Source organism: Muntiacus reevesi, chromosome 22, assembly GCF_963930625.1.
Source record: "Muntiacus reevesi chromosome 22, mMunRee1.1, whole genome shotgun sequence".
Lineage (NCBI taxonomy): Eukaryota > Metazoa > Chordata > Mammalia > Artiodactyla > Cervidae > Muntiacus > Muntiacus reevesi.
The window spans coordinates 14,059,486-14,081,648 of record NC_089270.1 but is presented as its reverse complement, the minus strand read 5'-3'; the positions used below and the strand labels follow the sequence as shown (position 1 = coordinate 14,081,648).

General features: G+C 52.0%; 1 pseudogene; it reads left to right on the top strand.

Annotated features, from left to right (window-relative positions):
* LOC136152725 (epididymis-specific alpha-mannosidase-like) overlaps positions 1-22,163 on the top strand; it is a 107,746-nt pseudogene that overhangs the window by 5,466 nt on the left and 80,117 nt on the right.

Below are 22,163 nucleotides of genomic sequence, written 5' to 3'. Positions count from 1 at the left end.
CTGCAGAGGGAGTAGGTTCAGTCCCTGGTTGGGGAGCTAAGATCCCCTGCCCCAAAAAAAGAAAAAGAAAATGATGAGGGAAATCACCCTTCTACACAGATGCAGCTAGGTTACAAGTTCTTCATGTTCAGAAACTGGCACAGTGGGCAAACTCTGAAGGTACAGTTTGAGACCTTCTATTGTCAAAATATCACTGAATGGGCACTTTCACAAACCCAGGTACGGGGTTGATGGTCCTAACAAGTCTTAATTGGCCGGAGTATGCATTAGACACAACGGACTCCAAGTTCCTGAAAAGCAACTTGGGCAAGCATCTTACTGTTTAGTCTAAGAAACACTTGAAGGATGTGCAAGTCTTTTCTAGCAACAATTAAAGCAAGTTTGACAATGAGGGTATGTGACTGGTGTATGCCTCTGACTGATGGTCACCCTCCTTTCGGTAGCAGGAATATCCAGGATGGATCCCTAAATTCAAAGTCCCCGCATGGAACTCAGGACAACCCGATTCACCTGTGTCTGCTTTAGCGTTCTCTGTGTGAAGTGTGGTCATGGCTGCCCATTCCCTGGGCGCCTGGAAGGATTCAACTGAATAACGGATGTGGAGATGTCCATTTTCAACTGGGGTAAAATACATATGACATGAAACATCATTTTAACCTTTTAAGTGAACAATTCAGTGGAATATAGTCTGTTCGAAGTGTTGTGTAACCACCCCCTGTGCACATTTCTGGACATTTTATCTTCCCAAACAGAAGCTCCCTGGTAGCTCAGATGGTAAAGAATCCACCTGCAGTGCAGGAGACCCCAGTTCAATTCCTGGGTCAGGAAGATCCACTGGAGAAGGGATAGGCTACCTACTCCAGGATTCTTGGGCTTCCCTGCTGGCTCAGTTGGTAAAGAATCTGCCTCCAATGCAGAAGATCTGGGTTTGATCCCTGGGTTGGGAAGATCCCCTGGAGGAGGGCATGGCAACCCACTCCAGTATTCTGGCCTGGAGAATTCCTTGGACTGTATAGTCCATGGGGTCACAAAGAGACATGACTGAGAGATTTTCATTTTCAAACAGAAGCTCTGTACTCATTAAACACCAGCCCCCGCCATTCTCAGGGATCAGGCTGGCAGTCTCCGCGTCCAGACGCAGCAGGCCACTTCAGTCTGACAGCATCAGTCCCGGAGTGGGTCTCACACTGCTCAACAGCTAACCCTGGGCCTAAAATTTGGGGTCCTTCCTGCCTGTTTCCCCTCTCCTGCTATCTCCATCTTCCTTTTATTCCTTCCTCTCCCCTTCTAATATCAACTAAAAAAGTTAATGCAGGTGGTTGCAAATGAGAAAAGCATTTATTTTTGGTCTTCAGAAAGCAATTCAGGAGACGCAGATACAGGTAACCCCCAAAGAGCGTTCCAGGAAAGAGAGAATCAGGGGCTTTAAAGACAAGCACCGCAAGACTTTTGAAGTTACCTGGCGAGAACTGTGATTGACTCTGACGCTAGTGAGAAAATATTTGCTGTGCATCCTGGCCTGTGACCCAGCCTGCAGCTCAGACCCTGCAGATGCATTGCCACAGTTTCCTGATCTGTGAAACGAAGATAATTCCTGCCTGCCTGCATTGCTGCCAGGATTGCCGCAAGGATTCCATGGAGCCAGGGAATGACCAGCACCATCCAGAGTCAGCAATTGAGAAAGTTCCTTTTGCCGTCCCACCCCAGGGCACTATCTTTGCCTCTTCGAGTTATCTATTCTCCTCTGCCTCCTACTAGTTAACCTTCTTTCTTTGGGAACTCATCCACCTTATGTAGCCAAGCTCTCTTACCGCCATACTAGTGAAGTAGAAGGATGCTGGACATCCTTTTTCCCAGTGTTGCTATGGTGTAGGCACGTGACCTGGACTCTGCCTGTCCAATGTACCTACTTCAGACACTGACTCAGAATCCAGTGAGGTAAGGGACCAGGGATGGCGGGGTGGGAGGTGGAGTCACAGTGGGTGACCAGCTGTGGAGGCAGGCATGGTATTCACTGTGGATTTATACAGTTCCTTCCTTTTCCAACCTCAAAGATGCAAAGGTCAAAGACCAAGGCATAGGCAACTAAATTCCTATGTTTAGGTTTTTTTTTTTTTTTTTTGTCATTTAGCCACTAAGTCATGTCTGACTCTTTGCAACCACACCGACTGTAGCCCACCAGGCTCCTCTGTCCATGAGATTTCCCAGGCAAGAATACTGGAATGGGATGCCATTTCATTCTCCCAGGGATCTTCCGGACCTGAGGATTCAACCCACGTCTCCTGCATTGCAGGCATATTCTTAACTGCTGAGCCACCAGGGAAGCCCAAACTGCTATGCTGACTGGACCTAAATTCATGTCTTTCAAAGGAAGAGCTGACATGGCTTCTGCCCTCAAAACTCATGGACACTTAAGCGGGTCCACCTGGTATCATAAATTTCAGGGCCAACTCCAGCAGCTGCCTTAGGCCACTGCGCCCTCTGGTGGCCATTATGAAAACCAGCAGGCCATGAGACGGGCTCTCAAGTTGGTCAGCCCCTCCTAGAAAACAGTGGGTTGGCATAGAAAGGAAGAAATGAAGAGATGGCAGGAGGGAATGACAAGGGCCACCATCATAGGAAAGCAGTCACTCCAAATGTCCCCCGGGATTCGCTTCATCTGAGAACCTGGGCGGGGGGACCCAGACCTTGCATTATGAAAATACTGGCTCATACTCAACCATGGCATCCCTCGTATTTAAAAATTAGCAAGATTTTGCTTCATTGGTTTCATCTCTCCCTTCTTTCTATTGCTCATATTCCTTGCCTGAAGGGTTTTCAGTGGAATCACCCCTTCACTACATCATGTGTGTTTCTTACACACACAATTCTGTTATCACACCAGACAAAGCAACAGTTCCTTGGAATCAGCAGGTAGAGTTCGAGGTCTAATTTTCTCTGCTGGAATCTTGTACGTTGATGTGCCTCCACCCATCCCTGCCTGGAGTTTCTGATGAGATTAGCATCTGGATCAGCGAGGTCAGTGCAGTAGATGCCCTCCCAGTGTGGGAGGGCTTCGTGCAATCTGTTGAGGGTCCAATAGAACAAACGTGCGGGAGGGTGAATTCTCTGTCCGCTGGACCTCTCCAACCTCTCCTGCCTTCAGACACCTCGGTTCCTGCATTTAGGGCTTTTGGACTCAGATCAGAACTTACACCATCACCCACCAGTTCCTAGACCTTTGGTCTTGGACTAAGTTACACCACCAGCTCTCGTACTTCTTCAGATTCCAACTCAGAATTCTGGTCCCCAATTAGGCAGGCGCACTGCCCTCAGAAGATAGAAAGCAAATGCCTTCTGGAAGTAGTCATGAGGGTGGGCATCATGGGTTGAACTGTGTTCCCCCAATTCCCTAAGTTGATGTGACAACCCCTCATCCTCAGAATGTAACCCTTGTCTGGAAAGAGGGTCCTTAGCAAGATAATAAAGTCTGAATGAGATCATTCAGGTGGACCCTGCTCTTATAACAATCCTGTCCCTGTAAGACAGGTAATTTGGAGAAGGGAATGGCAACCCATTCCTGGAGAATTCCATGAACAGAGGAGCCTGGCAGGCTACTGTCCATAGCGTTGCAAAGAGTCAGATATGACTGAGTGACGGACGCTTTTTGGATGCACAGACCCAGGTAGAAAGCCATGTGAAGATGAAGCGCAAAGCTGGGAAGATGGATCTACCAGCTATAGAAGGACAAACCTTGCAGCAACCCCCAGAGGCTGGGGAAGAATCACTGGCCCTCACATGCCAGCCCATCAGTGAGTCTGTCCATGGGGACAGAAATGACCACCAGTGGGAAGATGGCCCCAGCTCAGCCAAGCAGAGTCCTTTCCCAGGATTTGAAAGGAGTCCTTCTCTCTCCCATAGAATTCAAGACCTCTGAGTTCTCACCTGCTGACTTAGACTCCACATGGGAGAACGTCCCTAAAAAGGAGAAAACCCCTGTACTGCGTCACCCCCAAACCAGAGTACTGCCTGCACTACCAAATAGTGGCTGGAGCTGGGCTGGAAGAAATTAGGAGAGGACATGTCCCGGTCCTAGACTTGTTCATGCACTAGAACTATTGCCATCCTGGGGTTTAGTGTTTTTCCAATATGTCCACATTGGATTCACACTCACACTCACACCCACACTCGGGGTTCAGATCCCATGTCCGACTCCCAGGCTGAGGACCTTCCATGACCTCCTGCCTGCCCTGAGGAGGCTTCAGAGAGTGATGGGGCAAGGTGGGCAGCCAGCCTGCCCACCCCTTTTATGGAAAGCAGAGAAAGACGACGTGTCACTCATTGATTCGCTCACTCCTGTCAATATTCAGTTGGCAGTTCTGCACTGAGAAGGCACGGTCACTCCTGGTCCTGTAGATGTGATGGGTGCAGTCCTGGCCCTTTCCTAAAGGGGAGGTTCAGGAGGGTTTCTAGGGATGAGGAGGACTCCTGGGATGGAGAAGCAGGTCCCAGGTGGAGGAAACCCTCAGGCTGGGACAGGGAGATGAGATGCAGGCAGATGCATTCAAGGACCAGGAGGGACCACAGTGTGAGCAGGAGAGAGGACAGGGCAGGAGCCTGCGGGGACCATGAGCCTGGAGGGAGCCACGGGAGACAGAAGCGGCCGGGCTGATCGGGGCTCTGAGAACCCACCTGGAGCCCCAGGGAGCCCGTCCCCCGACCACCCTCTCCCCTCCACCTCTGCCTCTGCAGAACTGTCTGCCTGGGACAGAGCAAACCCAGGGGAACTGGAGGCTGCCTGAGAAGGACGCAGACCTCTGGGCTCTGCCGCTGACAGCTGTGTGCCCTCAGACAGTTACTGAGCTTCTCTGAGCCTGTTTCCTTCTGTGCAAATAGGGAAGTGCGGTGTTTACTGGCTGGCGGTGGTGAAGATTCAAGGAGAGGGAGCCCACAGGGCTAGGTGAGTCTGTTACCGTGACAGAGGCCACCCCCCACGCCGGCTGGGTTGTGTCCAAGTGGCCCCTGTACTTTGGGTCACTCACCCCCCAGACTGCTGGAAGACAGGAAGGAAAGGGAAGCAGAAACAAAGGCCTGGGTACCTAACATGAGCCTGGCAGTCACCTCTATCCATCTCTGCCCCACCTGCCAGCCAGGTAACATCACATCACTGTACAGAGAAAACCTGCCTGTGACTCGCCTACGGCCAAGGGGCCAGTCAGAGTGAAGCCAGGACTCGGGGCAGGGACAGGTCTGGCCACTTTTTGCTCTTATTCCAGCTGGAAAGATATCCATCAGTGGCTCCAGCCACACAGAGGCCTGTGGCTCTGGGGATCCTGAGTAGAAAGGCCAGCATCTATGATCATGGCCCTGTTGGCCTCTGAGGGCACGTCCCTTGGACGCTCACCCAGGCCCCTCTGGCCCTGGCATTGCCATGAGGCTGTCATTGCCAGTGAAAGCCTCCCCTACCAAGATCAGCAGTGGGGTGGACTCTGCCCCCACAGTGCTGGCTTCTGGGTGAGCCCCAGAGACAAGCTGGATGGGGAACCCACCTGTGCTCACTAAGCTCATTAGGCAGCACGTTAGGTCATTCTGAAACCGGGGGCTCACCTGCCTGCTCTGAGGAAGTGCCACTGGGTCTGAGAGGTGGAGGGTGTGCCCAGGTTCCACAGCTGGCGGGTCCCGTCCTGATCTGGAGGGCACGGGCTCTGAAGTGGCCTGGGTATTTCAAAACCCAGTTGAGGTAGCCCTGCCCTTTATCCTTTATATCAACAACCTCAGGTATGCAGATGACAACACACTTACGGCAGAAAGTGAAGAGGAACTACAGAGCCTCTTGATGAAAGTGAAAGAGGAGAGTGAAAAAGTTGGCTTAAAACTCAACATTCAGAAAACTAAGATCATGGCATCCGGTCCCATCACCTCATGGGAAATAGATGGGTAAACAATGGAAGCTGTGAGAGATTTTATTTTCTTGGGCTCCAAAATCCCTACTGATGGTGACTGCAGCCAGGAAATTAAAAGATGCTTGCTCCTTGGAAGAAAAACTACGACCAACCTAGGCAGCATATTAAAAAGCAGAGACATTACTTTGCTAACAAAGGTCTGTCTAGTCAAAGCTATGGTTTTTCCAGTAGTCATGTATAGATGTGAGAGTTGGACCATAAAGAAAGCTGAGCACCAAAGAATTGATGCTTTTGAACTGTTGAAGAAGTTCAGCAGTTGTTGAAGAAGACTATTAAAAGACCCTTGGACTGCAAGAAGATCCAACCAGTCAATCCTAAAGGAAATCAGTCATGAAAATTCATTGGAAGGACTGATGCTGAAGCTCCAATACTTTGGCCACCTGATGTGAAGAAATTACTCATTAGAAAAGACCCTGATGCTGGGTAAGATTGAATGCAGGAGGAAAAGTGGACAACAAAGGATGAGATGGTTGGAGGGCAACATCGACTCGATGGTCATGAATTTGAGTAAACTCTGGGAGTTGGTGATGGACAGGGAAGCCTGGTGTGCTGCAGTCCATGGAGTCACAAAGAGTGAAGCACGACTGAGCGACTGAACTGAACTGAATTCCCTTTTATCCACACCTGGCCCAGTGCTGGGCTCCACACGGCCTCTGATAGGGGAATGGACCACACAACCAGGGAGTCTGGATGGCTGCAGGGCTTGAGGACGGTGGGGAGCCACCAGGCTGCCGCCAGGAGCAGCAGACTCTGAGTACCCTCAAATCAAGATGAATTTGAGGAACTGAGGTCGGAGGTCCCGACGGAGCACACGTAGGTTTCAAGAGGCTTTTTTGCTTCCTGGACAACAGGGGGCAGGCATGGCTGGGACCCAGGAGCCGGGAAAAACTTCAAGGATCCAGGCCTGAATGTAGGGCCCTTGGCCAGGAAGAAGTCTAACCAGGTGCCGGACATGTGGCTCCTGGGGGCTGTGACCCTTTCTCTTGTTCCCAGAGGCTGGGAGGTCAGGCCTGGCACCAGCTCCTCCCTCCTGCTTCTCCATCCTCCCCTCTCTCCTCCTCCCCTCTCTCTCCCAGCCTGTGTCTCCCAGGATTGGGTGAGGCGTGAAGGTTCAGAGTGGGGATTACACTCTCAGGATGCAGAGTACGGACATTGGGCAGCTGCCTCCTCTGTTCTGTGAAGCCCATCTTACAGAGGAGAAACAGGCTGGGAGAGAGGGCGGCAAGCTCAAACTCCGGACTGTCCCACTCTGTCCTGAGACCCTTTTCTTGTCTCCCCATTCTCTAACCCCTACTCTGCTGGGGGCGGGGAGGGCTGCTGTCTCCTGCTCCCCAAGAATGCCCTATGGGGGAGGGGGCTCTGAAGCCAGTTCCAAGGAGGAGAACAGAGGTTCCCCAGACCAGATCCTGAAGGACTGGTGGTGATCTGGTCCCAGCTACGTCCCCCAACTCGGGCAAAAAAATACCCCTCGGGGCGCTAATGTTCCCAAGGTACAAGGGTCAATGGACTTGAGTACTGTGCCTTCCCTGAACCACCCCCAGCCCCTGGAAAGGAGGGAGGTGAGAGGGCCAGGGAGAGGGGCCAGCTTGAGCTTTGAAAGGAGAAGGAGCACAGAGACAGAAAGAGCCTGCAAGCTCCCAACCTCCCCACGACTCTCCAGCCACAACATGGCCCGGGACTAGTGACTGACAGCCAACTCCTCAGCACTCTGTCCCCTCTTCCAGGAAGGCTTCCAGGATTCTCCAGGAGCCCCCAAATCATCAAAGCAGCTTCTCCTGTGGGCAGAGTCCACCGGGGCCAAGGCCTCACTCCCTAGCAAGGACATCCTGGAAGCAACACATCTGCTCTCTCACCTCCAGCACAGAGTCAGTGTTCAGTGGTTGTTAACTGATGAAAAGTTGAGAAGATGACCCAGGGTTGGGGGAGGGATCTGCTACGTGTGAGTGGAGCGCTCCCTGTGGTCAGGCATTGGGCAGCCACTTTATAGCTCCGACAGCTTAATATCTAAGCCACACTATGGGCAGACCTACATATCCCCATGGTACAGATCAGAAGCCTGGGGCTCTGAGTCAGGCCACCAGAAGTTGTTTGCCACCCTGCTCCAGGGTTCAGTGACTTGTTAACACAGCAGGGAGAGGTGGAATTGGGGTGAGCTGCTGAGCTGGGCTGAGCTTTATATGCTGCACCCTGAGTATCACACGTGTCAGCCAGGGTAGAAGGGCACAGCCGTGTCCATGACATTCATGTATTCTTTCCACACGAAAGATAAAGGCTCCTGCTTTGTCCCAGGTGCTGATACAGAAGAGGACAAAATAGAGCTTGTTGAAGCCTGTAGTCTAGTGGGTGAGGAGGGTGTTAACTAAATAAAAACATTAATAGACAATTGTGTTCATCAGTAAATGCTAAGGAGGAGGGGATGGAAGGTCAGTGGAAGGTGTCTCAGAGTGGGGAAAAGTAAGAGAAGAATAGCAACCTGCCCAACAGAACGTGGAGGAAGATGCTTCCCAGGACAGAGAACAGCATATGCAAAGGGCCTGAGGCTGCAAAGTCTTGACCTTGTAAAGAGGATTTGGTTGTGCCACCACACTGTCAGGTAAAAGTCACCTTCCAGGTGGAGTAGACACAACAGACAGAAAACAGCAGGAAAGGTTTGCAATGATGGTGGGCAGTGGGCCTTCCAGCAGCTTCTGGATGAAATGGAGCAGAAGAGGGTGTGGGAAGTGAGACCAAAAAGGAAGGTAGGATAAGTCCTGGAGGGTCTGAGATGCAGGCTGAGGGTCAGCCACCTGAAGGGCAGACACTGGGAGTGATGGAGGGTTGGAAGCAAGAGGATGCTGGGTCCACTCTGTTGTGGGGACCTTCTTGGCACTGGGGGCAGCCAGGGAAGTCTGCCCATCATGGGTACTGTGAGTCCCCAGGCTGGTCACTTGCCCTAGAGAACAGAGAATACTGATGTCTCAAGGATGAAATGGAAATGGGGCCGGTGTGTTCATCTTACAAACTCCCACGCAGCCCAAAGAAGTGTCAGGCTGTTCTTTCTCTAGATCATCCAGAGCAAGCCATGCTTCACACTCTCATATGCAGCTACGGCCCAGGGCAAGAATAGGTCACAGGCCAGAACCCACGTGTGACATGGGAACAAGTTGGCATTGCTCTGGGGAGGGTGCTAGTACCCTGTGTTTTTCTCATGGTGCTTGGGTTCAATGTGGATTTTGTGGTGCATTTCATTGGATTCGCCCAAACATGTGACATCAACTCTTTTGCTTGACAATAGTTCGCTACCCTGCAAGCAGATGGGAGGGAGGGGAGGGGATATATGTTTACCTATTCCCTGGTGGCTCAGATGGTAAAGCATCTGCCTACAATGTGGGTTCACAGGACTTCACAGACCCGGGTTTGATCCCTGGGTCGGGAAGATCCTCTGGAGAAGGAAATGGCAACCCACTCCAGTACTCTTGGCTGGAAAATCCCATGGATGGAGGAGGGTGGTAGGCTACAGTCCATGGGGCCACAAAGAGTCGGACACGACTGGGCGATTTCACTTCACTTCACATACGTGGTCAATTAATGTTGAGGTTTAGAAAACAGTAAAACTTTGTAAACCAATTATCCTTCAATTAAAAAATAAATTAATTTTTAAAAAACACACACACACACAAAAAAAAAGAATATGCAACCTCAAATAGTCTCTTCTGGGCTGGGCATGGCAGAGCCTGTTCTAGAAACAGCTACTCCTGTGCCATAGTCTGTCCACAAAGGGGACATTTCCCAAACGGAAATTTCACCCCTTTAGCAAAGTACAGTGAGCCTCTGAGGTCGTTATAAAAGCTTCCCCTACCCCAACCCCCGCCCCCCAAGGACCTTGCAGCCTCCAGAACTGTGAGAAAATGCATGTCTGTGTTTAAGCCCCCTCTGTGTTACCTCTTCTGACAACCAAAGTAGAATAAATGCCGCCAGAAAGGACTTCACAGCAAGAGGCAGACTGACAGGCTGCAGAGATGCTCTGATGCTGGTCAGTGTTGGTCCACATGAGTGAAGAAGAGATGCCAGCTCTATATGGCAGATGGAGGAGGAAGGGGTTAATGATGCAGAGATGTAGGAAGGGGCTGCAGTGAAGGAGGCAGGTGAGCTCAGACAGTGTTCCCCAGGAGGCCCCAGGGACCCTCGGTTTACAAGGCACTGACATCATGAACAAGCTGAGTGGGGGCTGCCCCTGTAGGCTGGGGCTAGTGCCCCTGTAGGCATCACTACTGGGGCTAATGCCCTGTAGGCTGGTAGCCTTTGCAAAAGGGTCTTCCTGGTGGCACTGCCAGTAACATGATGTAGAGGAGAGGCCAGGTGCCTGCATGTGGTTGTCAGAAGCAAGGTCAGTGCAATTACCATGACAAACTTCAAGGTCAAAATGGCAGCAAGACCCACTTCTGAGCATGGGGATGGTTACTAGGAAACGGGATGCCTGAGGGCAAAACAGATGGACAGATGACATGGGTGATCCTCAGCATGTCCTCTGAGAAGCAATTGAGGATCAATGCTTTAGAAGGCCAAGGGCAGACTCCTACTGAAAGTCCCAACCCCTTTCTAGGTTCCAGAGCAGACGTATGTGCGCGCTTAGTCATTTAGTCATGTCCAACTCTGTCCAACCCCAGAGACTATGGTGCACCAGGCTCCTCTGTTCATGGGAGTCTCCAGACAAGAATACTGGAGTGGGTTGCCATTCCCTTCTCCAGGGGATCTTTCTGATCCAGGGATTGAACCTGGGTCTCCTGCATTGTAGGCGGATTCTTTCCCTGTTGGTGGTCTGAGCCTCCAGGGAAGCCCACCAGACCAGAGCCAGTTTTCAAATCTGAAATCCATTGACTGGAGGAGAGACTGTATGTATCCCTGGGGAGAAGGACTCTGTAAGACCTTGAGAAGGGCATATGGTGATGACTTTCCAGCCTTTCCCCAGGTGCTTATTCACACATAGGACTAGACACCTGGAAGAATACAATACTGATTTATATTTAGAGGACTGTGGTTTAACGACAGTAAAGCGCTATCATCACGCGAGTCTCTGGGGTGAAAAATTCAGGAGCAGCTTAGCTGGGAGTTTCTGGCTCCTGGTCTTTCATGTGGTTGAGGTCAGGATGTTTCATGTGGTTGAAGTCAAGTCCTGGAGCTGGAGCTGTCCTGGAGGACCAGCAGCTGACCCTTCTGGCTGGTGACATAGTTCTGTCTGTGGGCAGGACGCCTCAGCTGATCCTTACGTGGCCACGCCACAGGCTGCCTGAATGCGCTGTGACTTGGCTGCTGGCTTCGTCCAGAATGGGGGCTCCAAGAGAGGACATAGTGACGTCAGGCAATGCATGCATTTTAGTGAGGAGATGTGACAGGGACACAAGACCATGGGGTCTTCTGCTCCCACTGTGAGCCCAGTTTCCAGAAGCTGCAGGCTTGAGTGAGGAATGGAGTGGCCAGTTGAAGGTTCAGGTGAGCCGGAGCCTGGAGACGGCACCTGGGACACTGGGGCACTGTCCTCTAGGAGGCAGGTACACCCCAAATCTATGGCCAGTGCACGGGGTCCCCAGTGGGTAGAATATGTGAGATGGAAACAGGAGGGGCCTCATGGATCATCACTGCCAGTGACCTACTTGGGAATTGGAGTCTCACACGCACGACTCTGGGCCCTGCAGGGTCAGAGGTTTGGCATCCAAGGAGGGATGCGTCCACCAGGTGATACCCTACAGTGCCCTGGTCCCTCTGGACTGCTTGTGCCAAGAGGCCGGCAGACAAGGGGAAGGCCAGCAGCCTCGCAGGGGTCACTGATGGAGCCCACAGGAGGAGGTAGGTCAGGGGGGCTGAACACAGGGAGGTGGAGAAGGCTCCAATGGTAGCAGATGTGTGTGTCTCTGGCCTTCTTCTCCTGACAGGGAAGGTGAATGGACAGGTGAGCACTGTGACTCAGGAAGGCATGCTGACCAAGGGTCAGGCCCCTCGGGAACGAGGCTCTGGGTGGACCCCGCCAGGTCAGCCATCATTTCCAGCCCAGGTGCTCACTGGAGGTGAAAGCCCTGGGTGGGTGGTAGGTGGGGATATAAGTATCCGATGCAACCTTGAGCGAGCTGCAGCAAAAACAGCTAATGCACAGGCCTGGAGGAAAGGACAAGAATGCACACATGTGTGACACGTGTGGTCACGTGGGGCTGGAGCAGCGGGGCTGGCCTGCCGCTCCCTCTCGAAGGGCTCTCAGGGCTTCTCCACGTCTCCTTCCCACGTGGCCTGGTTGGGCTTCCTCACAGCATGGCGGCCCCGGCTCCACACGTGAGTGTCCCGGGGACCAAGGCAAAGTCCGCCTTGCCGCTTCTGAGAGCCTCAAGTCACACAGGGCATCTTATCCACATTCTCTTGGTTACTAGTGAGTCACACGCCCACCAGCTACAAAGGGAGAAGAAACTAGACCCTGTTCTCAACAGGAGGAAAGTCAAGGTCAAATCGTGTCAGGTGTGGGCCAAGGAAGGGAGATGGGACAGAGAGGATGAAGACTTGCTTGGAGACCATGTTCGCCAGTGGTATTTGCTGAATGGGTGGACAAGGTGGCCAGAAGGAAGAATGAGTCTCTTCTCTGGCCACAATAGAAAATGCCAGTAGGGCATTTAGATCTCAGACAGAAGAGCCTACTCCATGGACTCCCAGCTCCCAGGTCAGGGGGTGCAGAGAGAATTCCAGTCAACACTGGCCCCTCCAGGCTGCACCACTGTGATCAGCCATCCTCCAGGAAGGAGACCCTGAGGTTGTCACCTCCTATTCATTCTGTCCCTGACCCCCGGCTCCTCTATGGCCATCCCATTTTACGGATGGGATGCTGAGACCCTGAGAGATTAGGCATCTTGCCAAGGGCACTATCGGTGATCCAGATCTAATTCTGAAAGTTTTAAGCAGTCTTGTTCCTCCTCTATTTCTACTATCTCAGGTAAAGGCAGATACAATTTGGGAAACCCAGCTTTCCTCCTTAAAATGGAGGTAACAATCCCTTTTGCAAGGACGCCAATGGGAACGACCATCAGGGCGGGATTCTGGCAGCAGCCCTTACTGAGTGTTGAGTTTTGCAGCACAGAGTCTGAATTAAGAGGGGTTGGGGTAGGGAGGGGCTGGGATGCCTCGTGAGAAAGGTTGCCAGAGGTCCACGGCAGAGGCTTACACATTGGAGTGAGGGGAACTATGGCCAGAAAGAGGGAATCTGGAAGGGCGGTGGTATCTGGAATCTGGCTTAAAGTTGGAAAAGGATGGACAGGAAGTTGGGGGTGGGGTGGAGTGCTGAAAGGCAGTCAGCCAATGCCAACCCCATCCCCTGGGCCCCTGCCTCCCACTCTGCGCCTGATCCCTCCCTCAAGGGGTGGAGAGTTGAGGCTGCCCAGCATGCCCCGTTGCTAAACCGGAGGTCCTTGAAACTGTCCAGCCCCAGCCCCAGTCCGCAGGCCTCTGGGATGGGGTCAGTGCTCACACAGATGCTGTTACTGTGGCTTCTGGGAACCCTGCCTGAGGCCACGATCAGGGTCTTCGTGATCCCCCACAGTCACTTGGATGTGAGCTGGCTCCATACCGTCCAGGTAGGTGCCTGGGGCCACCCCCCCGCCCTGTCACCTCTGAAGCTGTAGCTTCCTTCTCCATTCCAGATCCTGTGCTGGGTTTGTAGCCTGGGGTCGACTTAGAATATCTGGAATCAACCTGGATTGAAGTCCTGCCCTGCTAGAGACTGGCTGAGTAGCAGACTTTGCACTGGTCACTTCCTGCCTCTCAACCCCACTTTCCCCACGTGTGCTAGGGAGAATCAAAGGCTGCAAAGGTTAGAGGGCGTGTGCACGGCCATGTGTCAGGCCACGGTAACGTTCCTCGTCCAGAGGACCCTCTTTGTGCCCTGATGTCCACTTCTGATGGGAGGTAGCGGCCTTCGCACTGGCTGTTCCCTCTGCCCCAAATGCTTTCCTCCCAGAGGCCTGCAAGACCCAGTCTCTCTCTTCCTCCTGGTTGTTCCTTAAAAGTACTTCCTTGGTGAGGTCTTCCTGACATCCCTATCTACTCCCCTATTCCATTTCCCCAGTCCTTCCGTTGAGAACATTTCTAGGCCCAATATGTAGCCATTCTCTTGTCTGGGAGGCCACATCAGTAAACTGAATTTTGGGTAACTTTCTTGTCTCTGTAAATGTTCCAGAAATAGTCTGTGGGGCAGCAAAATCCCAGTGGCCAAGTCCATCCCAAGTGTGAATCTTATTTCCCTGTACATTTTGTCCAACAAGATGGAGTATGTGAACCCAGTCAGATTTTTCAGCTTTCCTCTTCCTCTTCCCTCCATCCCCTTAGAGAATATTCTTTATCTTCTAAAACCTTTCTGCCCTACACTCCGTTCTGAATTCTGCTCAAGGAGACTGCTTAGGAAGTATTAAATAAAGTAGGTGTGTATCACCTATATTGTCTTCTTTAATTAGTTTTTAAACACTTCCCTTTAGTACATTTTACTTACTGGCTTGTTGAATGTCTGTTTTCCCCACAAGAGCCTCAGTTCAATGGGGAAGAGGCTTCACCCAGTGAATATGTCTATGAACGTATCCTCAAGCTGCCTCATGGATGGGATAGACACTCTATGAAAATTTGTTGAAGGAATGAATGAATGAGGGCAGAAAAAAAAAGATAAAAAGACTCTGATTTCTTTAGATTTCTGGGGCAAGTGGTTGGGTATTATTACCTACCTCCTTGGGCTTTCTAGGCAGTGCTAGTGGTAAAGAACCCGCCTGCAAATTCAGGAGACATAAGAGACACAGGTTCCATCCCTGGGTCAGGAAGATCCCCTGGAGGAGGGCCTGGCAACCCACTCCAGTATTCTTGCCTGGAGAATCCCATGCACAGAGGAGCCTAGGAGGCTATAGTCCATGGGGTCACAAAGAGTCAGACACGACTAGAGTGACTTCGCATGCATGTATGCACCAACCTCCTAGAGCTGTGTTTTGGAGGGAGAAAGTAAATATACGAATAAATGAACAAAATCGCTCTGTGATAGTGGATATAAGAGAGTAGCTCATTTTAATGAGAGAGGGGCAGCAAGAGCCTTGAGGCCATGTTGAATCTGGTCCTGGGCCCACTGGGCAGCCTCTCCTGGGGGGGGCACCCATCGATGTGTGGAGTGCTGACTTGCGGGGAAGCATAATTGCCACTCCCAGTTTACAAAAGGGGAACTGAGGCTCAGGGAGGATCAGGGCTGCTCAAGGTCACCAGAAATAGCCTCCATGCCTGCTGACTCCCTGCCTGGTGCTCTTTGCATTCCTTTAACCAGCATCCCCGGGCTCCACAGTGAGCCAGGCTGACCCAGATGGGAAGCAGCCGTGGCTCCATCCTGGGGGCTCCCTGCCTGGGGGGGAGGCAGGTAGATCCACAGGGACAACCCAGGGGGTCAGCTCCTCTCAGCTTCATCTCCCAACACCCACACCCCCATCATTTCAGCCCAAGGAAGCGCTTCCAGGTCCCTGGACCCCACCCTTGGGGCCCCTGGGTCTGACAGGTCTGTCCCCCCATGGCAGCCTCGGGGCCACCCAGCATGTCCTTCTGGGAGGCTGGCCCTGACCCTGGGCCTGGCCGGCACATCCCTCTGCAGCATAGAGTGCCGTGATCTGTTTCCACATGTATCTCCCCAGGAGAGCACCTTCCCATCAAGGAGTGTCTGCCCGTGTCCTTCTCCCAGGGCACCGTTTATCGTGCATCCGGCACAGAGTGGGCACAGAGGCTCCCTTGCTGGAAGAGGACTGAGAGCAGAGGGCAGGGCCCTGGGCAGACGGTGTGAGTGCTGGGGGCCCCCCGACACTCTGGGTCCCTGGAATTTACTCCTTGCTCCCTGGGGCTAACCCCTCCGGGATTCCTGATGGAGCTGGTGTGATGGTGTCCCCCCTCCCCTCCCTGGTCTAGGAGAGCATGCAGGCTTATGTCACCGCTGTCTACGCCTCGGTGGTGGAGGACCTGACTCGTAATGAGCAGCACAGGTTCATCATCGTGGACCAGGAGTTCTTCCGGCTGTGGTGGGATGGCGTCGCGTCAGCCAAGCAGAAACTCCAGGTAACGCTGCCTTCCAGGGTGGTCCCCACAAGGCAACTGAGAGAGGATGGCCTGGGGGTCCTAGGGATGACCCTTCAGGAAGCTCCCAGGACAGTGCTCTCTGTGGCCAGGGCTGTGCTGTGTAAACCAGGAGGCCCCAAGCCCTCCTGGGCTGTTCTCAGAGTTTAGATCAGAGTTGTGGTCAGCCCCATGCCCAGGAGATAGGTTTGTGTTTAATCCCGCATTTCTGGCTATTCATTGTAGCTGTGGCAGCCCCGCTGGCACTCAGCTGGCTTGAATGAGGTCCCCTCTGTCACTGGATTCTGGGGGGGCCCTGTGTCCACACTCTCTTCCTTCACTTACACATCTGTGTGGCCCCCATGGTGACAGGAGCTGGTGACCCAGCCGGGGGGTGCCACAGTCCCTGTGGTTTCAAGGCTGGCGGCAGATTGGCTTCACTCATCACAGGGAGTGAGAGGCCCCGCTCCACGGAGGGCAGCCCGGGACCAGGTCCTGCTGCCCCAGCTCCCTGGGTGATCACAGGTGGCCAGTGGCCTCTGTCAGCCGCATCCACAGTGGGAGTGACCTCCCTGCTCAGAGAGGCTGTACTTGGAGTAACCACGTGATGGAAGCACCCGGGATGCCTCTCTGGAGCTTGCTTGGTCCCTCCAGGCTTCACCTTTCTCCAGAACAGTCACTGATGGGGAGACTCAGAGGCCCAGCGTCTTGCTCAAGGTAGCAAAGCTCAGACTGGTGTCCACCAGTTTGCCCCCCACCCCAAGAAGGGATGGGAACCTGCAGCTTGTGGAGCTGAGAGCCCATTCCCCGGGCTCAGCCAGGTGCCAGGTGCTTGCCAGGATTTTGCATACATTATTGAATTGACTCCTTCCAACAGCCAGTATGGTTGGAATACTAACTGCGCTGTTAAGAGCTGGTCCAGGTTCAGAGAGTGCCGGCAACTGGCTCATGGTCACACAGCTTATACCAGCCAGGTGGGATTCTGGGTCAGGTATCCTGACTCTAAGCATAACTCTTCAGGGTTTCCCGTGGGCAGTCCTCACTCCTTTTCATGGATACCCCCAAGTCAGTTGCCTGTCTCTTACCCCCAGTTAAACATGTGGTCTGGCTATGACCTGGGCAAGGCAACTCCACGGTACAGCCCTGGAGGCCACTGTTTTTCCCTGGTTTTTCTTACTGGGTGGACTGTGACCCGTGGGCAGCTGGTGCTGTTGACTAAAACATACAGTCACAACCTGAAAGTAGAGAGTTAACTTTATTTGGTGGGAATGTTTAGGACTCTGAGCCTAGGAGACAGCCTCTCAGTAGCTCTGAGCAGACCCCTCCAAGGAGGCAGGGGAGAAGTCAGGCTATAGACAACTTTGCAACAAAGAAAGCGGGCAGTCTGAGCTTCAGAGGTCAGCTATCAAGTTAAGGACTTTAGCATTCTTTGTGTGGGAAGATGCAAGCCTCTGGGCTCACTGAATTCATTTCTTTCATATGCACCTTAGCTGTCTGAGGCCAATCCTGTTTCCCTGTTCACCTTGCTTCTGGCGTTCCCCCAGCTCCTCAGCAATTACAGTGGAGGGGGGACAGCATCGCTGGATCGCGGTTTTTGGAGCTCTCATTCACATTTGGAGGCCAGAAATCACTGATGACTGTAGCATTGCTTATTGTTTAATATGGAAGGAGACATTTTCATTCACAGTGCTCATTTAAAACAGTACACAGCAGGTGTTATTCAAAATTTCTCAAGTGAATGAATTACTAATACTGCACCTTCAGCAATCAAAGCACAGTCTATAAACAGCATGGTGGCCTCACTGCCATAGGATTTGGCCTTATTTATATTTCCGTTCCTCCCTTAATTTGTGTATCTTAAAATATTTGTCATCCAATCATGACAAATGCAATTTGAAAGACATTATACAAAATATCCCAAGTGGTACAGTGGTAAAGAATCCACCTGCCAATGCAGGATATGCAAGATCCATGGGTTCGATCCTTGGGTCAGGAAGACCCCCTGGATTGGAAATGGCAACACACTCCAATATTCTTGCCTGGAAAATTCCATGGAAAGAGGAGCCTGGCTGGCTACAGACCTTGGGATCACAAACAGCAGGATATGACTGAGCACATACACACACACACATAGAAAATAGCTAGCTGATAATCTTCAAAATTATTAATTCCATGAAAGAAAAAGCAAGGCTCAGGAAGTGTTGTGAATTAAAGGATAATAAAGAGAAATGACATTAAAAGCAATTCATGATCCTAGATTGACTCTTACACAAAAGAAAGGACATCACTGGAACAAATGGCAACATTTGAGTAAAGTCTATGAATTTGATAGCAGCATTATTAATGTTAAATTTCCTGATATGGATAATTATATGAAAAGTGAAAGTGTTAGTCACTCAGTCAAGTCCAACTCTTTGTGACTCTATGGACGGTAGCCCACCAGGTTCCTCTGTCCATGAAATTCTCCAGGTAAGAATACTGGAGAGGGTTGCCATTTCCTTCTCCAGGGGGTCTTCCCAACCCAGGGATCACACCTGCACCTCTTGAGTCTCCTGCATTGGCAGGGGGATTCTTTTACCATGCACTACCTGGGAAGCCCACGTTTCCAGAAGGCTGACATGATTTCAAAAGCAAAATATTAAACACATGAGCTTATATATATATATTTGATGAAGCAGCAGCCAAAGCCCAGGTGCTGGTCTAGGTGCTGGACACAGTGCTGACCAGGACAGACAAGGGCCTGCTGTTGCAGAATAAATGAAGGTGAGGAGTTTGAAGGAAGCACCATGAGATGCCACAGGCATGTCCCCAACAAACGCAACCAGGCACAGCTCGGGGGCTGTAAACTGGCTTTTCCACAATGCCAAGGTCCGCCAGCTTATAGACCAAGGACGCCTGGAGTTTGTCCTCGGAGGCCAGGTCATGCACGATGAGGCCGTGACCCACGTTGATGACCAGGTCCTCCAGCTCACAGGTTTGATTACCCCTCCCCAGACCCGGGGTCCCTTGGGTCTCCTGTTAGGCTGGGGCTGGGTGTGTGAGCCCTGGTCCTGGGCTTCATCCTCCCCTCTAAACAGGAGACTGTGGTCGGTAAACATTGAGATTGGCTGGTACCATGGCCACGCTTGTGTCCTTGAGTGCAGGTGGTGAGAGTGTGATTTTAGACCAGAGGGGCTGACTGGCTGTATCCCGGCTCTGCGAGTTACCACCTGTGATCCAGAGCAAGGGATGTAACCCCTTGAAGCCTCAGTTTCCTCCTCCATGAATGAGTTTGATAATGAAGTAAAACCTCCCTTAAAGGATTGGTATCAAAATTAAATTGGGGTAATTCAAATAGGGCACATGGAGTACACCGTGTGGGTCCCTAGTAAATGCTAGGTAAAGGTTAGATCCCATCTCTGTCATCACTCTACCCACCACCTACTCTACCAATACCACCTCCAAAATCAATGCCTCCACCTTCAACAGCAACACCATTACCGCCACCATCACCATCAAGCATCACCTCCAACACCACCACTTCAGCCATCACCAGCACAACTCTAAATACCACGACCTAGTCCGTCCCAAGCCTCCTCCATCCCACACCTCCAACACCACCTCTCAGCCGTCATCTCCTCTGCCATCACCACTTCCACCACCACCGTCACTAAAAATAGCACCACCTCTTCCATAATCTCAACCATTACATCCATGCCATCACAGCACCACCACCTTTACTACGGCCTAAACAATATCACCCACACCATGATCACCATCATCACCACCAACACCATTCCACCACCCCTTCCACCACCACCATCATCATCACCTTAACACCACAACCACCATCTCCACAACCATCGTGGTCGCAACCCCCACCATGAACACCAAGGCCTCCAGCGCCATCACAAGCACTACCACTATCAACACCCCTGCTACCACGAATAACACCAACACCACCGCCATGGACCTGTCACCACCATCGCTATCATCGCCATGACCGTCAGCATGCCCAGTTGCACTGGGACGCAGTCCCCTCCCACCACCCAACGCCTTTCACAAGCAACATTTCACCAGCCCGACAGGCAGGCATCATGATTTTCAGTCTCATTTTGCAAAAGAGACACTGACAACAAAAAAGAGCAAAATTCAGTGGACCAGCTAAGGTTTTCTCTGGGGCATGGCTGAAGCTCTAACTCCACCATCACCCCACGAAAGAGGAACCCCAGTTACCCCCTGTGACAAACACCAAAATAGCTTTGGATATTGCCTAAAGATCCTTTTAGCATTATCTTCCCTTTTCCCTCTTTAATCTGGAGTCCCTCCCTCATCTGAGATTCCGCTGTCCTCTTTCTAGACCTCATTCTACGTCAAGATTTGCCACTTCCATCCCAAAGGTGGTCCTGCCGACAGAACCCTCTCTTCTAAGACCCCCACATCCCTTTTCTTTTTTTTAATTTATTTTTAATTGAAGGATAATTGCATTGCCATATTGTGTTGGTTTCTGCCACACATCAACATGAATCAGCCACAGGCACACATACGTCCCCTCCCTCTCGAACCTCCCTCTCACACGGCAAATTCCCACTAGCTACCATTTCACACGTGGTAGTGTATGTTTGCATGCTTCTGTCTTCACGTTTGATCACGATGCCTGCCACAGAGCCCTCCTGCCTGCCAGGAGCTGCTCCTGTGCCCCCATGCATGCTCACACCTAGAAGGAGGGCTGTCAGCCCCCGCCCTGGCGCCTGTGAAGGCGCTGAAGCCGAGAGACTGAACCTCCCCCGCCAGGCAGGTCTGCAGGGCCGGTACTGGCCTGGTTCTCCGACTCCAAAGTCCGTGACTTTCTCATTTCTCCTGTTCAAGATCCTTCGGTTTGACGCCGTAGCAAGGTGAGTGGGAACGGGGCGGCGACGCTTTAGTCGTCATACCAACTCCCCAGTCTGCCTAGTGCAGCCTCGGGTCTCACCACCTGGCCTCCTTCCCATCTGTCTCCTTCCCGCTGCCCCGCCCTGCTCCAATGACACGTCTCCCGCGCTTCCAGCCACAAGGTTTCCCTATTCTTCCCACTTCAACAGCTCGTCTTGGACTCAGCTGAGGGGTCTCATGGTCCAGGCACCTCCACTGGGCCCCAGTACCTTACCACCTCCCCTCTCCCTCCAGGAACTGTAGTGACCGTCATCTGATTCTCCTCTGGGTCCCCAGGACTCAGCACAGGGTCTGGCCTGACAACGGTGGGAGCACGAGGGAGGGGGTGGGTGCTGACCCGCCCTCCTTGGGGGTGACCTCACGGGGATAGCCCCCACCTGGGGTCTCAGCCCACCACGCTGAACTCCCCAGAGCTGACCCTGCAGGCCTGCCCTCCAGCGCGGCATCCGGAATCTTAGCAAACTCGGGTTCTCATCACTGGTGCGGGAAGGAACGTGGAACCCTGTAGTGTGGCTCCTCCCCAGGGGACTCCGTGAGGCTCTATAATATTCTGAAGACCAGCCAAGCTCCTAGGACTCCTCGAGGGTGGACACCCATTTCCTCCCACAATAACCTCCTGGTTCTAAGAACAAGATGTGCACCTACTGACTTCAGTCCTCAGGGCAGTTCAGGATACAAGGAATCTTTTTTAAAAAAATTTATTTATTTTAATTGGAGGCTAATTACTTTACAATATTGTAGTGGTTTCTGCCATATGTTCACATGAATCAGCCACGGGTGCACATGTGCTCCCCATCCTGAACCGCCCGCCACCTCCCTCCCCATCCCATCCCTCAGGGTCATCACAGTGCACCAGCCCTGAGAGCTTTGTCTCATGCATCTATTTGACATATGGTAATATACATGCTTTAATGCTGTTCTCTCAAGTCATCCCACCTTCACCTTCTCCCACAGAGTCCAAAAGTCTGTTCTTTACATCTGTGTCCCTTTTGCTGTCTCACACGTAGGGTCATTGTTACCATCTTTCTAAATTCTATATATTTGCGTTAATATACTGTATTGGTGTTTTTCTTTCTGACTTACTTCACTCTGTATAATAGGCTCCAGTTTCATCCATCTCATTAGAACTGATTCAAATGAATTCTTTTTAGCGGCTGAGTAATATTCCATGGTGTATATGTACCACAGCTTCCTTATCCATTCGTCTGCTGAAGGGCATCTAGGTTGCTTCCATGT